This window comes from Microcaecilia unicolor, chromosome 2 (genome assembly GCF_901765095.1).
Source record: "Microcaecilia unicolor chromosome 2, aMicUni1.1, whole genome shotgun sequence".
NCBI classification, from domain to species: domain Eukaryota; kingdom Metazoa; phylum Chordata; class Amphibia; order Gymnophiona; family Siphonopidae; genus Microcaecilia; species Microcaecilia unicolor.
The window spans coordinates 7,314,182-7,329,878 of record NC_044032.1 but is presented as its reverse complement, the minus strand read 5'-3'; positions in this window follow the sequence as shown (position 1 = coordinate 7,329,878).

The window sequence follows — 15,697 nt, the reverse complement described above, 5'->3', positions numbered from 1 at the left end:
GAAGGGTTAGAAGGTAAAGTTTGCCTATTTGCGGATGATACTAAGATTTGCAACAGAGTGGACACCCGGGAGGGAGTGGAAAGCATGAAAAGGGATTGGAGGAAGCAAGAAGAATGGTCTAAGGTTTGGCAATTAAAATTCAATGCGAAGAAATGCAAAGTGATGCATTTAGGGAGTAGAAACCCACGAGAGCCTTATGTGTTAGGTGGGGAGAGTCTGATAGGTACTGAGGGGGAGAGGGATCTTGGGGTGATAGTATCCAAGGATCTGAAGGCAACGAAACAGTGTGACAAGGCGGTGGCCATAGCGAGAAGGTTGCTAGGCTGTATAGAGAGAGGTGTGATCAGCCACGTCGGCCCCGGAGGATTTTAAAGCAAAATCTCAAAATCTCTTTACGGCGTTCCGTCGCGCGAGCGATAGTACTGCGCATGTGCGCACACCTATTCCCGCTCGCCGAGCGGACACGCCCCTCAGTTATATCCAAAAGATGGAGGAGACAACTCCAAAAGGGGAAGGTGGGAGGGTTTGTGAGAATATGCAGCCTGCTGTCTTCGGAGAACACCTGTTACAGGTAAGTAACTACTCTTTCTCCAAAGACAAGCAGGCTGATATTCTCACAAGTGGGTGACCCCTGGACCTAGGTGTCATTGTTGATGATTCGTTGAAACCCTCTGCTCAGTGTGCAGCGGCAGCAAAGAAAGCAAATAGAATGTTAGGTATTATTAGGAAACAAATGGAAAACAAAAGTGAGGACATTATAATGCCTTTGTATCGCTCCATGGTGCAACCGCACTTTGAATACTGTGTGTAATTCTGGTCACCGTATCTCAAAAGAGATATAGTGAAATGAGAAAATGTACAAAGAAGGGCGATGAAAATGATAAAGGGGATAGGACGACTTCCCTATGAGGGAAGGCTGAAGTGTATATGGCTCTTCTGCTTGGAAAAAAACTGGCTGAGGGGAGATACGATAGAGGTCTATAAAATAATGAGTGGAGTGGAATGGGTAGATGTGAATCACTCGTTTTCTCTTTCCAAAAACACTAGGACTAGGGGGCACACAATGAAGTTACAAAGTAGTAAATTTAAAACAAATCAGAGAAAATATTTCTTCACTCAATGTGTAATTAAACTCTGGAATTCTTTGCCAGAGAATGTTGTAAAAGCAGTTAGGTTAGAGAGGTTTGAAAAAAGGTTTGTATAGTTTCCTAAAAGAAAACTCCATAGACCATTATTAAGATGGACTTGGAGAAAATGTATTGTACTGTTTTGGGATCTTATCAGATACTTGTAACCTGGATTGGCCACTGTTGAAAATAGGATGCTGGGTTTGATGGACTTCGATGTGTCCCACTATGGCAATACTTATGTACTTATGTAATGTGAAAAAAAAATGTGATTGGAGAAAAGCGGATGTGATCCCTCAGGACAAAAATGGTGACAGAGAAGATGTGGGAAATTAAAGGCCAGTAAGCCTCACTTCAGTAATTGGAAAAGTAATGAAGGTGCTGCTGAAGGAAAAGACAGTGAACTTTCTAGAATCCAGTGGGTTGCAAGATCCAAGGCAATGTGATTTTACCAAATAAAAATTGTGCCAAAGTTTTGATTTCGTTGACCTGGTAACCAGAGAACTGGATCAAGGATGTGTGCTAGATGTAGTTTATTTGGATTTCAGTAAAGTCTTTGGCATAGTTACTACTACTACTACTACTTAACATTTCTAGAGCGCTACTAGGGTTACGCAGCACTGTACAAATTAACAAAGAAGGACGGTCCCTGCTCAAAGGAGCTTACAATCTAAAGGACAAATGTACAGTCAGTCAAATAGGGGCAGTCTAGATTTCCTGAGTAGAGGTGTAGTGGTTAGGTGCCGAAGGCGACATTGAAGAGGTGGGCTTTGAGCAATGATTTGAAGATGGGCAGGGAGGGGGCCTGGCGTATGGGCTCAGGGAGTTTGTTCCAAGCATGGGGTGAGGCGAGGCAGAAAGGGCGGAGCCTGGAGTTGGCGGTGGTGGAGAAGGGTACTGAAAGGAGTAGGAACGTAAGGGGAGATGAGGGTAGAGAGGTAAGGAAGGGCTGCAGATCGAGTGCATTTGTAGGTTAGTAGGAGAAGCTTAAACTGTATGCGGTACCTGATCGGAAGCCAGTGAAGTGACTTGAGGAGAGGGGTGATATGAGTATATCGGTCGAGGCGGAACATAAGACATGCAGCACAGTTCTGAATGGACTGAAGGGGGGATAGATGGCTAAGTGGGAGGCCAGTGAGTAGGTTGCAGTAATCAAGGCGAGAGGTAATGAGAGAGTGGATGAGAGTTTGGGTGGTGTGCTCAGAGAGGAAAGGGCGAATTTTGCTAATGTTATAGAGGAAGAAGCGACAGGTCTTGGCTATCTGCTGGATATGCGCAGAGAAGGAGAGGGAGGAGTCGAAGATGACACCAAGGTTGCGGGCAGATGAGACGGGGATGATGAGGGTGTTATCAACTGAGATAGAGAGTGAAGGGAGAGGAGAAGTGGGTTTTTTAGTGGGAAGACAATAAGTTCGGTCTTGGCCATGTTCAGTTTCAGGTGGCAGTTGGGCATCCAGGCAGCAATGTTGGATAAGCAGGCCGATACTTTGGCCTGGGATTCCGCAGTGATGTCTGGTGTGGACAGATAAAGCTGGGTGTCGTCAACATAAAGATGATAGTGGAAACCATGAGATGAGATCAGGGAGCCCAGGGAAGAGGTGTAGATTGAAAAAAGAAGGGGTCCAAGGGCAGATCCCTGAGGAACCCCAACAGAGAGCGGGATAGGGGTGGAGGACGAACCATGAGAGTGTACTCTGAAGGTATGATGGAAGAGATAAGAGGAGAACCAGTAGAGGACAGAGCCCTGGAACCCAAAAGAGGACAGTGTGTCAAGAAGTAAGTTGTGATTGACAGTGTCATAGTTCCTGATAGGAGGCTTATAAATAAACTGAACGGGTTGAAGTTAGAACCCGCAGTGGTGAACTGGATTGGAAACTGGCTGACTGATAGACAGAGGATGGTAGTAAATAGAATTCACTTGGAGAAAAGTGAGTATTGGAGTGCCTCAGGGATCAGTACTGGGGCTAATTTTATTCAATATATTTATGAGTGACATTGCTGAAGGGTTAGAAGGAAAATTAGATTTCTTTTCTTTTTTTTTGGCAGATGACATAAAGATATACAAAAGAGTGATTACCCTGGCGGGAGTAGACAGCATGAAAAGTGATCTACCAAAATTAGAAGACTGGTCTAATATTTGGCACTTTAAATGAATGTGAAGAAATGCAGAATAATGCACTAGGGTGTAAAAATTCAAAGGACTTGTATGTGATAGGGGCGAAAGACTGATATGCGTAGATATAGAGTGATGGTATCTGAGGCTCTCATGGTGGCGAAACATTGTGACAATGTAGCCAAAGTTGGCCACCAAACCAAATCAGCAAATAGCCAGTTGTATTTATTGGCAGCCCAGGCCTGAGACTTAGGTTCAGGATCTAAAATTGACAAGAAAAGTACAGGCCTTTAGCCGAAATCTGAACTCTGAAGTTCCAGCAAGCTCTTGAGCTATTGGGACACACCATGCAGCAAAATCAGGAAGGAGCTAGGGTGCAAAAACCTCATAAACGGGATACAGATGGCTCCTCAAGCCAGGTGCAAGGTCTTGCTTAAATTTGGCAAGCTAAAGATGAGAACATGTTCACGAGATAAAGCTACTCATTAACATAGCCAAACAGTGTTAACCATGACATAACATAGGTCCAATCAGATGTGCTTACTGTCATATTACCTGTATCCTGTATGAACATATAAAAGTTAGGGTACATCCTGCTTCAAGTTAGAGAGGGGCAACCCTCCTCTCTCTCCAGGGGAAACCAATGTAGCGCAAGAGAATTGGCAAATTACCTGATTGCTTTCCCATGTAGACTTTGATTGGTAAAAGAAATCATGAAAGACTGAGTCCCAGAAAGCACCTGTTTGCATCTGGGACACTATATTCCTATAACCAATTGATTATACATGCCAATTGTATATTCCTTAGTGTCGCAGAAATAAAAGTGATTACGAGTAGAAATATTCTGTAACAAGCTTTGGTAAGTTACAATAAGTACATAAGTAATGCCACACTGGGAAAAGACCAAGGGTCCATCGAGCCCAGCGTCCTGTCCACGACAGCGGCCAATCCAGGCCAAGGGCACCTGGTGAGCTTCCCAAACGTACAAACATTCTATACATGTTATTCCTGGAATTGTGGATTTTTCCCAAATCCATTTAGTAGTGGTTTATGGACTTGTCCTTTAGGAAACCGTCTAACCCTTTTTTAAACTCTGCCAAGCTAACCGCCTTCACCACATTCTCCGGCAACGAATTCCAGAGTTTAATTACGCGTTGGGTGAAGAAACATTTTCTCCGATTTGTTTTAAATTTACTACACTGTAGTTTCATCGCATGCCCCCTAGTCCTAGTAGTTTTGGAAAGCGTGAACAGACGCTTCACATCCACCTGCTCCACTCCACTCATTATTTTATATACCTCTATCATGTCTCCCCTCAGCTGTCTCTTCTCCAAGCTGAAAAGCCCTAGCCTCCTTAGTCTTTCTTCATAGGGAAGTCGTCCCATCCCCGCTATCATTTTAGTCACCCTTCGCTGCACCTTTTCCAATTCCACTATATCTTTCTTGAGATGCGGCGACCAGAATTGGACACAATACTCGGTCGCACCATGGAGCGATATAATGGCATTATAACATCCTCACACCTGTTTTCCATACCTTTCCTAATAATACCCAACATTCTATTCGCTTTCCGATCTGCAGCAGCACACTGAGCAGAAGGTTTCAGTGTATTATCGATGACGACACCCAGATCCCTTTCTTGGTCCGTAACTCCTAACGTGGAACCTTGCATGACGTAGCTATAATTCGGGTTCTTTTTTCCCACATGCATCACCTTGCAGTTGCTCACATTAAACGTCATCTGCCATTTAGCCGCCCAGTCGCCCAGTCTCGTAAGATCCTTCTGTAATTTTTCACAATCCTGTCGCGAGTTAACGACTTTGAATAACTTATAATCTGTATAACTAAACTATCTCTCCTTCTCCTCCTTAATATCTATATAAATAACTCTCACCTCTAATTCTGAAGCTCACTGTGTGGCAGGGAAGCACTGAAGCCCTGTACTGTTCTAGGCGGTCAGCAGTGCTCACTCTCACTGTGACTCATAGACCCGCCCTCAGCCACGCCCCATCCAGACATAATTCTCAACCCCAACGTTCTAATGAAGCGCGAAGCTCCACCCACTTCCGAGGTTGTGTAGACCACTGTTCCCCCATGACTGTGTGCCCTGCCCTCGAGTCACAATGTTATGACGTGAAGGGCGGAGCACTGACAGTCACCCAATGGGCTGCAGTGTATCTCCGCCCTTGCGTCAACACACGATGATGTCGATGGCAGGGCGGGGAAGGCAGAAGGCACACAAAACCGCGACGCGTTTGGTGTGCGCAGAGGCAGACAGCTCCGTGCCCGTGTCCGTGCTTTTACAGTCCTCCCCTTCTCCCCACCACCTGATCCATCCTGGGCTCTGCACTGGTAACCTGAGCCCCAGTGGCAGGATCGGGTTCTTCTGCCTTCCAGAGCAACTCCCGGAAAATAGGGATTTATTATTACACTCTGAACAGCTTTCCACAAGCGATCAGACCTGCTTTTAAAACTGCCATGCAACCCTATGCAACCTCGGCGAACAGCAAAGTAAATATTTGAAGGTTCACGCATTATTTTGGAAGCGAGGGTGCGCTGGGCGCTTTCTGAGGTGCTGTTGTTGGTGCGGGGTCATCTGTCAGTCAGCAGAATGATAACTCTATCCCTGGCTGACCCCTTGCATCCGTTACCTTCGCTCCTGTCTCCGCTTATAATGCCACTCTCTCCTCTGCTCTGGACACCCTCGCACCACCCACCTCTCGTCCCACAAGGCGTACCAATCCCCAGCCTTGGCTGACCCCTTGCATCCGTCAACTTCGCTCCTGCACCCGATCTACTGAACGCCTCTGGAGGAAATCTCGCACCCACTCAGATTTCCTTCACTACAAATTCATGCTATCCTCCTTCCAGTCCTCCCTATTCCTTGCCAAACAGGACTACTACACCCAATTGACCAACTCTCTCAGCTCCAGCCCTCGTCGTCTCTTCGCCACCCTTAACTCCCTCCTCAAAGTGCCCTCTGCTCCCACCCACCCCCTCACTTTCCCCTCAAACACTAGCCGACTACTTCCACGACAAGGTGCAAAAGATCAACCTTGAGTTCACTACCAAGCCACCTCCTCCCCTTCGCCCTCCAACCCTCCCCCTCAACCAACCAGCCCTGGCCTCTTTCTCCTCCTTCCCTGATATCACCGAGGAGGAAACTGCCCGCCTTCTTTCCTCCTCAAAATGCACCACTTGCTCCTCTGATCCGATCCCCACCAACTTACTTAACACCATCTCTCATACTGTCATCCCCTCCATCTGCCATATCCTCAACCGCTCTCTCTCCACTGCAACGGTCCCCGACACCTTCAAGCAAGCTGTAGTCACACCTCTCCTCAAGAAACCATCACTTGACCCTACCTGTCCCTTCAACTACCGCCCCATCTCCCTCCTACCCTTCCTCTCCAAAATACTTGAACGCGCTGTTCACAGCCGCTGCCTTGATTTTCTCTCCACTCAGGCCATCCTCGATCCGCTTCAATCCGGTTTTCGCCCTCTCCACTCAACAGAAACAGCACTCTCTAAAGTCTGCAATGACCTGTTCCTTGCCAAATCCAGAGGCCACTAATCCATCCTCATCCTCCTCGATCTATCCGCCGCTTTTGACACTGTCAACCATGACTTACTTCTTGCCACACTGTCCTCAGTTGGGTTCCAGGGCTCTGTCCTCTCCTGGTTCTCCTCCTATCTCTCCCATCGTACCTTCAGAGTACACTCTCATGGATCTTCCTCCACCCCCATCCCGCTCTCTGTTGGAGTTCCCCAGGGATCTGTCCTTGGACCCCTTCTTTTCTCAATCTACACCTCTTCCCTAGGCTCACTGAGCTCATCTCATGGTTTCCACTATCATATTTATGCTGACGACACCCAGCTGTATCTCTCCACACCAGACATCACCGCGGAGACCCAGGCCAAGGTATCGGCCTGCTTATCTGACATTGCTGCTTGGATGTCCAGCCGCCACCTGAAACTGAACATGGCCAAGACCGAGCTTATCGTCTTTCCACCAAAACCCACTTCTCCTCTTTCCCCGCTTTCAATCTCAGTTGATAACACTCTCATCCTCCCCGTCTCATCCGTCCGCAACCTCGGAGTCATCTTCGACTCCTCCCTCTCCTTCTCGGCGCACATCCAGCAGACAGCCAAGACCTGTCACTTCTTCCTCTTTAACATCAACAAAATTCGCCCCTTCCTCTCTGAGCACACCACCCCGAACTCTCATCCACGCTCTCATTACCTCTCGCCTTGACTACTGCAACCTACTCCTCACTGGCCTCCCACTTAACCACCTATCCCCCCTTCAATCCATTCAGAACTCTGCTGCACATCTTATATACCGCCAAAACTGGCATACTCATATCACCCCTCTCCTCAGGTCACTTCACTGGCTTCCGATCAGATACCGCATTCAGTTCAAGCTTCTACTTCTTACCTACAAATGCACTCGGTCTGCAGCCCCTCACTACCTCTCTACCCTCATCTCCCCTTACGTTCCCACCCATAACCTCCGCTCACAGGACAAATCCCTCCTCTCAGTACCCTTCTCCACCACCGCCAATTCCAGACTCCGCCCATTCTGCCTCGCCTCACCCTATGCCTGGAATAGACTTCCTGAGCTCCTGCGCCAAGCCCCCTCCCTACCCATCTTCAAAGCCTTACTCAAAGCCCACCTCTTCAATGTTGCTTTCGACACCTAACCTCTATACCTTCAAGTAACCTAGACTACCCCAATTTAATGACCCCTAAACTAACTGTATATTTGTCCTTTAGATTGTAAGCTCATTGAGCAGGGACTGTCTTTCTATGTTAAATTGTACAGCGCTGCGTAACCCTAGTAGCGCTTTAGAAATGTTAAATAGTAGTAGTAGTAGTAGTCCTGCACCCGATCCGCTGAACGCCTCTGGAGGAAATCTCGTACCCATTCAGACTTCCTTCACTAGAAATTCATACTATCCTCCTTCCATTCCTCCCTATTCCTTGCAAAACAGGACTATTACACCCAATTGACCAACTCTCTCAGCTCTCAAAGTGCCCCCCGCTCCCACTCCGCCTTCACTCACTCCTCAATCACTGGCTGACTACTTCCACGACAAGGTACAAAAGATCAACCTTGAGTTCACTACCAAGTCACCACCTCCTCTTCAGCCTGTAGCCCTTTCCAATAACCAACCAACTATGGCCTCTTTCTCCTCCTTTCCTGAGATCACCGAGGATGAAACCTCCCGCCTTCTTTCCTCCTCGAAATGCACCACCTGTTCCTCCGATCCCATCCCCACCAACCTACTTAACACCATCTCCCATACTGTCACCCCCTCCATCTGTCGCATCCTTAACCTTTCTCTCTCCACTGCAACTGTTCCTGACACCTTCAAGCACGCCGTAGTCACACCTCTCCTAAAAAACCCATCACTTGACCCTACCTGCCCCTCCAACTACCGCCCTATCTCTCTCCTCCTCTTCCTCTCCAAAATAGTTGAACACGCCGTTCACAGTCGCTGCCTTGATTTTCTCTCCTCTCATGCCATCCTTGATCCACTTCAATCTGGTTTTCGCCCTCTACACTCGACAGAAACAGCACTCTCTAAAGTCTGCAACGACCTGCTCCTTGCCAAATCCAGAGGCCACTATTCCATCCTCATCCTCCTCGATCTATCCGCTGCGTTTGACACTGTCAATCATGATTTACTTCTTGCCACACTGTCCTCTTTTGGGTTCCAAGGCTCCGTCCTTTCCTGGTTCTCCTCTTATCTCTCCCACCGCACCTTCAGAGTACACTCTCATAGATCTTCCTCCACTCCCATCCCACTATCTGTTGGAGTTCCCCAGGGATCTGTCCTTGGACCCCTTCTCTTCTCAATCTACACCTCCTCCCTAGGCTCACTGATCTCATCTCATGGTTTCCAGTATCATCTTTATGCTGATGACACCCAGCTATATCTCTCCACACCAGACATCACCGCGGAGACCCAGGCCAAGGTTTCGGCCTGCCTATCGACATTACTGCCTGGATGTCCAACCGCCACCTGAAGCTGAACATGTCCAAAACCGAGCCCCTCGCCTTTCCACCTAAACCCACCTCTCCTCTTCCTCCACTCTCTATCTCAGTTGATAACACCCTCATCCACCCCGTCCCATCTGCCCGCAACCTCGGAGTCATCTTCGATTCTTCCCTCTCCTTCTCTGCGCATATCCAACAGACTGCCAAGACCTGTCGCTTCTTCCTCTTCAACATCAGCAAAATTCGCCCTTTCCTATCTGAGCACACCTCACGAACTCTCGTCCACGTTCTCATTACCTCTCGCCTTGACTACTGCAACTTACTCCTCACCGGCCTCCCACTTAGCCATCTATCCCCCCTTCAATCCGTTCAGAACGCTGCTGCACGTCTTATATTCCGCCAGAACGATATACTCATATCACCCCTCTCCTCAAGTCAGTTCACTGGCTTCCGATCAGATACCGCATACAATTCAAGATTCTCCTCCTTACCTACAAATGCACCCGGTCTGCAGCTCCTCACTACCTCTCTACCCTCATCTCCCCCTATGTTCCCGCCCGTAACCTCCGCTCACAAGACAAATCCCTCCTTTCAGTTCCCTTCTCCACCACTGCCAACTCCAGGCTCCGCTCATTCTGCCTTGCCTCACCCTATGCTTGGAACAATCTTCCTCAACCCCTACGCCAAGCCCCCTCCCTACCCATCTTCAAATCTCTGCTTAAAACTCACCTCTTCAAGGCTGCTTTCGGCACCTAACCTTTCGTGAAATATAGTATGCCCTATCAGATGAACTCTACACTTGTCTTTTGACTGTACACTTGTCTTTAGATTGTTTAGATTGACTTTAGATTGTACACCTGTCTTTTAGATTGTAAGCTCCTTGAGCAGGGACTGTCCTTCCATGTTAAATTGTACAGCGCTGTGTAACCCTAGTAGCGCTTTAGAAATGTTAAGTAGTAGTAGTAGCAGTGTGGGAAAGCTCTAGGCAAGTAAACTTTTGTTTCGTACGTGCAGGATGGTTTGATTTTTCACTGTTGAGACAGAAACCCTCGGGAACTTCATGACCCCAAAGGTTCCTGAGGTTCCAAAATGCAATCTTAGCACCGACAATCTAATTCCTTGAAGGTATGGAAAATAAGAAAATTGTACACGCAAATTATTAGCACTCTCCCTGACACTCGGAGGGAGGGAGACCCTCACACTCGGAGGGAAGGAGGGAGACCCTGACACTCGGAGAGAGGGAGGGAGACACTGAAACTCGGAGGAAGGGAGGGGACCCTGAAACTCAGAGGGATGGGGAAGGGATGGGAAGGGGATGGGGAGGGGAGGGGAGGGGATGACCTTGGAACTCGGAGGGAGGGAGGGAGGGACGAGACGACCCTGGAACTCGGAGGGAGGGGGACGACCCTGGAACTCAGAGGGAGGGGAGAAACCTGGAACTCGGAGGAAGGGGAGGACCCTGGAACTTGGAGGGAGGAAAAGAGGGAGGGGGAGGGGGGGCCACCCTGGAACTTGTAGGGAGGGGACAGGGACAACCCTGGAACTCGGAGGGAAGATGAACCTGGAACTTGTAGGGAGGGGACAGGGACAACCATGGAACTCGGAGGGAAGACGACCCTGGAACTGGGAGGGAGGGGACGCCCCGGGACTGGGAGGGAGGGAGGGAGGGAGGGAGGGGGGGCCCTAGCACACACTCTCATTCTCACACACACACTCTCTATCTCACACACTCTCACCCAGTCTCACTCTCTCTCTCTCTGTCAGACACACACACACTCTCACATTCACTCTCTCTCACACACTCACTCTCACACACACCCTCTCAAACAAACACACTCCGAGGAAAACCTTGCTAGCGCTCGTTTCATTTGTGTCAGAAACGGGTCTGTTTTACTAGTCTGTTAATAATCCCTTGGTTTGGTTAAAGAATAAGTGCACTGTTCTATCCAATGATGGAGTCAGATATATATATACAATCAGAGGTTCTCTCTAGTATTAGGCAGCTGAACTGCAGTACCAGACAGAACCTAGGGAACAATTAACCTCTAATTAATTCAGAAGGCATCCATACTGCAAGATTCCAGCTGCCCCACATACATTTATTGCAGATATTCTGAAAAATCAACTGGCTGGGTTTTCCGAAGGACTGTTCATTTCCTTTGTAGGTAATCCCAACATTCTATTTTATTTGGACTGCTAATCTATCTGGTTGTCTACTTGAGATCCTCTCCCCCAGCCCTCAGCCAGTAGAGGCACATGCTACCACTTTCTCTAGAACCCATCAGATGTGAATCCTAAGTCTGGCCACTTGGTATCACAATTGAGCAATAGTCAAGATGCCCTTTTGTCCAGCAGAGGCTGCAACTGTAAACTGAACTTAGGTTGTTGGCATGGCAGTGCAGAGCCCTTACCTCTGAGCCACTGGGCCATCCCTTACTTGTGGGCACATCATTGCTGAGAGCGGCATGAGTTTGTTGAAACTGCTGATATACCACTAAAATACTCTCTAAATGCTTATCACAGAAACCTCCAAATTCAAGGGGTTCTTTATCATATATCATTGATTTACATTTTTGTCTACAGATTTCACAAGAAAAGAAGTCCAAAGAAATCAGGAAAGATCCAGATCCAGTAGGACATCATACCCTTATACCACAAATCTGGAAGGTGAGCAGATATAACTAAAAAGGAAGCATGGCTAGTGAAGTGAAGGATCGTACATGCTTGTAAGTCGTGGGCATCAACTAGGTAAGAATAAACGTACACGATCGGGTTTTACCGTTAATAGAAGAAAAAAACAGCAAATGAAGTAAGAGCCCCTTCCTCCCTTCTCTTTGGTGGGGGAAGTGAATGATCCAGCCTCCTTCCTTGCTTTCTTTGCCTTATTTCTAATCAATAGAAATAGAATAAAATAAAACAGAGAAAAGAAAATAAGATGATACCTTTTTTATTGGACTAACAATACATTTTTTTCCGTCTGCCAAATCGGAAAGAAGTAGAGAGATCGTGGATGCTTTCCAAAGTGCTCTGCTCAAACAGATGGTGACAGAACCCACAAGGGAGGGAGCGATGCTGGATCTGGTGCTCACAAATGGGGATAGTGTGTCAAATGTCCGAGTGTGTGCACACCTGGGAAGCAGTGACCATCAAACGGTTTGGTTTGATACAACGGCTGAAGTGGAGGGCGGGCACTCTAAACTCAAAGTCCTGGATTTCAAGCGTGCTGACTTTAGTAAAATGGGGGAATACCTGAGGAAGGAGATGATGGGCTGGGAGGACGTACATGAAGTGGAAGGGCAGTGGTCCAGGCTGAAAGAAGTAATAAATAGGGCCACAGACCTTTATGTAAGGAGAGTAAATAAAAGCAAGAGAAAAAGGAAACCGATATAGTTCTCCAAGCAAGTGGCTGAGAAAATAAAGGCTAAAGAGTTAGCGTTCCAGAAATATAGAAAATCTCAAGAAGAGGAACACGGGGAGGAATACCGGATGAAACTGAAAGAAGCCAAGAGAGAGGTACGTCTGGTGAAGGCGCAAGCGGAAGAACAAATGGCTAGAATGTAAGGAGGGGCGACAAAAATTTCTTCAGATATATTAGTGAAAGAAGAAGGACTAAAAAGGGAATTGTGAGACTAAAAGATACAGCGAACCGCTATGTAGATAATGATGAAGAAAAAGCCAATTTGCTAAATAGATACTTTTGTTCGGTTTTCACTGAAGAAAATCCTGGAGAAGGACCGCGAGGGACTGGCAAAACTACACCTGAGAATGGAATGGATATAGTACCGTTCATGGAAGAGAGTGTGTATCAACAACTTGGAAAGCTAAAGGTGGACAAAGCCATGGGACCGGACGGGATCCACCCCAGAATTTTGAGGGAGCTCAGAGAGGTTCTGGCGGGTCCTCTTAAAGATTTGTTTAATAAATCCTTGGAGACGGGAGAGGTTCCGAGGGACTGGAGAATGGCGGAGGTGGTCCCTCTTCACAAAAGTGGTGATAGGGAAGAAGCTGGAAACTACAGGCCGGTAAGCCTCACTTCGGTTACTGGAAAAGTAATGGAAGCCATGCTGAAGGAAAGGATAGTGAATTTCCTAGAAGCCAATAAGTTGCAAAATCCGAGACAACATGGTTTTACCAGAGGGAAATCGTGCCAAACGAATCTCATTGAATTCTTTGATTGGGTAACTGGAGAATTGAATCATCGACGTGCTATAGACGTAATCTACTTAGATTTTAGCAAAGCTTTTGACACGGTTCCCCACAGGAGGCTCTTAAATAAACTAGATGGGCTGAAGATAGGTCTCAAAGTGGTGAACTGGATTAGGAACTGGTTGAAGGACAGACGACAGAGGGTGGTGGTAAATGGAGTTCGCTCGGAGGAGGGAAAGGTGAGTAGTGGAGTGCCTCAGGGATCGGTGCTGGGGCCGATTCTGTTCAATATATTTGTGAGTGACATTGCCGAAGGGTTAGAAGGTAAAGTTTGCCTATTTGCGGATGATACTAAGATTTGCAACAGAGTGGACACCCGGGAGGGAGTGGAAAGCATGAAAAGGGATTGGAGGAAGCAAGAAGAATGGTCTAAGGTTTGGCAATTAAAATTCAATGCGAAGAAATGCAAAGTGATGCATTTAGGGAGTAGAAACCCACGAGAGCCTTATGTGTTAGGTGGGGAGAGTCTGATAGGTACTGAGGGGGAGAGGGATCTTGGGGTGATAGTATCCAAGGATCTGAAGGCAACGAAACAGTGTGACAAGGCGGTGGCCATAGCGAGAAGGTTGCTAGGCTGTATAGAGAGAGGTGTGATCAGCCACGTCGGCCCCGGAGGATTTTAAAGCAAAATCTCAAAATCTCTTTACGGCGTTCCGTCGCGCGAGCGATAGTACTGCGCATGTGCGCACACCTATTCCCGCTCGCCGAGCGGACACGCCCCTCAGTTATATCCAAAAGATGGAGGAGACAACTCCAAAAGGGGAAGTGGGAGGGTTTGTGAGAATATGCAGCCTGCTGTCTTCGGAGAACACCTGTTACAGGTAAGTAACTACTCTTTCTCCAAAGACAAGCAGGCTGATATTCTCACAAGTGGGTGACCCCTGGACCTAGGTGTCATTGTTGATGATTCGTTGAAACCCTCTGCTCAGTGTGCAGCGGCAGCAAAGAAAGCAAATAGAATGTAGGTATTATTAGGAAACAAATGGAAAACAAAAGTGAGGACATTATAATGCCTTTGTATCGCTCCATGGTGCAACCGCACTTTGAATACTGTGTGTAATTCTGGTCACCGTATCTCAAAAGAGATATAGTGAAATGAGAAAATGTACAAAGAAGGGCGATGAAAATGAATAAAGGGGATAGGACGACTTCCCTATGAGGGAAGGCTGAAGTGTATATGGCTCTTCTGCTTGGAAAAAAACTGGCTGAGGGGAGATACGATAGAGGTCTATAAAATAATGAGTGGAGTGGAATGGGTAGATGTGAATCACTCGTTTTCTCTTTCCAAAAACACTAGGACTAGGGGGCACACAATGAAGTTACAAAGTAGTAAATTTTAAAACAAATCAGAGAAAATATTTCTTCACTCAATGTGTAATTAAACTCTGGAATTCTTTGCCAGAGAATGTTGTAAAAGCAGTTAGGTTAGAGAGGTTTGAAAAAAGGTTTGTATAGTTTCCTAAAAGAAAACTCCATAGACCATTATTAAGATGGACTTGGAGAAAATGTATTGTACTGTTTTGGGATCTTATCAGATACTTGTAACCTGGATTGGCCACTGTTGAAAATAGGATGCTGGGTTTGATGGACTTCGATGTGTCCCACTATGGCAATACTTATGTACTTATGTAATGTGAAAAAAAAATGTGATTGGAGAAAAGCGGATGTGATCCCTCAGGACAAAAATGGTGACAGAGAAGATGTGGGAAATTAAAGGCCAGTAAGCCTCACTTCAGTAATTGGAAAAGTAATGAAGGTGCTGCTGAAGGAAAAGACAGTGAACTTTCTAGAATCCAGTGGGTTGCAAGATCCAAGGCAATGTGATTTTACCAAATAAAAATTGTGCCAAAGTTTTGATTTCGTTGACCTGGTAACCAGAGAACTGGATCAAGGATGTGTGCTAGATGTAGTTTATTTGGATTTCAGTAAAGTCTTTGGCATAGTTACTACTACTACTACTACTTAACATTTCTAGAGCGCTACTAGGGTTACGCAGCACTGTACAAATTAACAAAGAAGGACGGTCCCTGCTCAAAGGAGCTTACAATCTAAAGGACAAATGTACAGTCAGTCAAATAGGGGCAGTCTAGATTTCCTGAGTAGAGGTGTAGTGGTTAGGTGCGAAGGCGACATTGAAGAGGTGGGCTTTGAGCAATGATTTGAAGATGGGCAGGGAGGGGGCCTGGCGTATGGGCTCAGGGAGTTTGTTCCAAGCATGGGGTGAGGCGAGGCAGAAAGGGCGGAGCC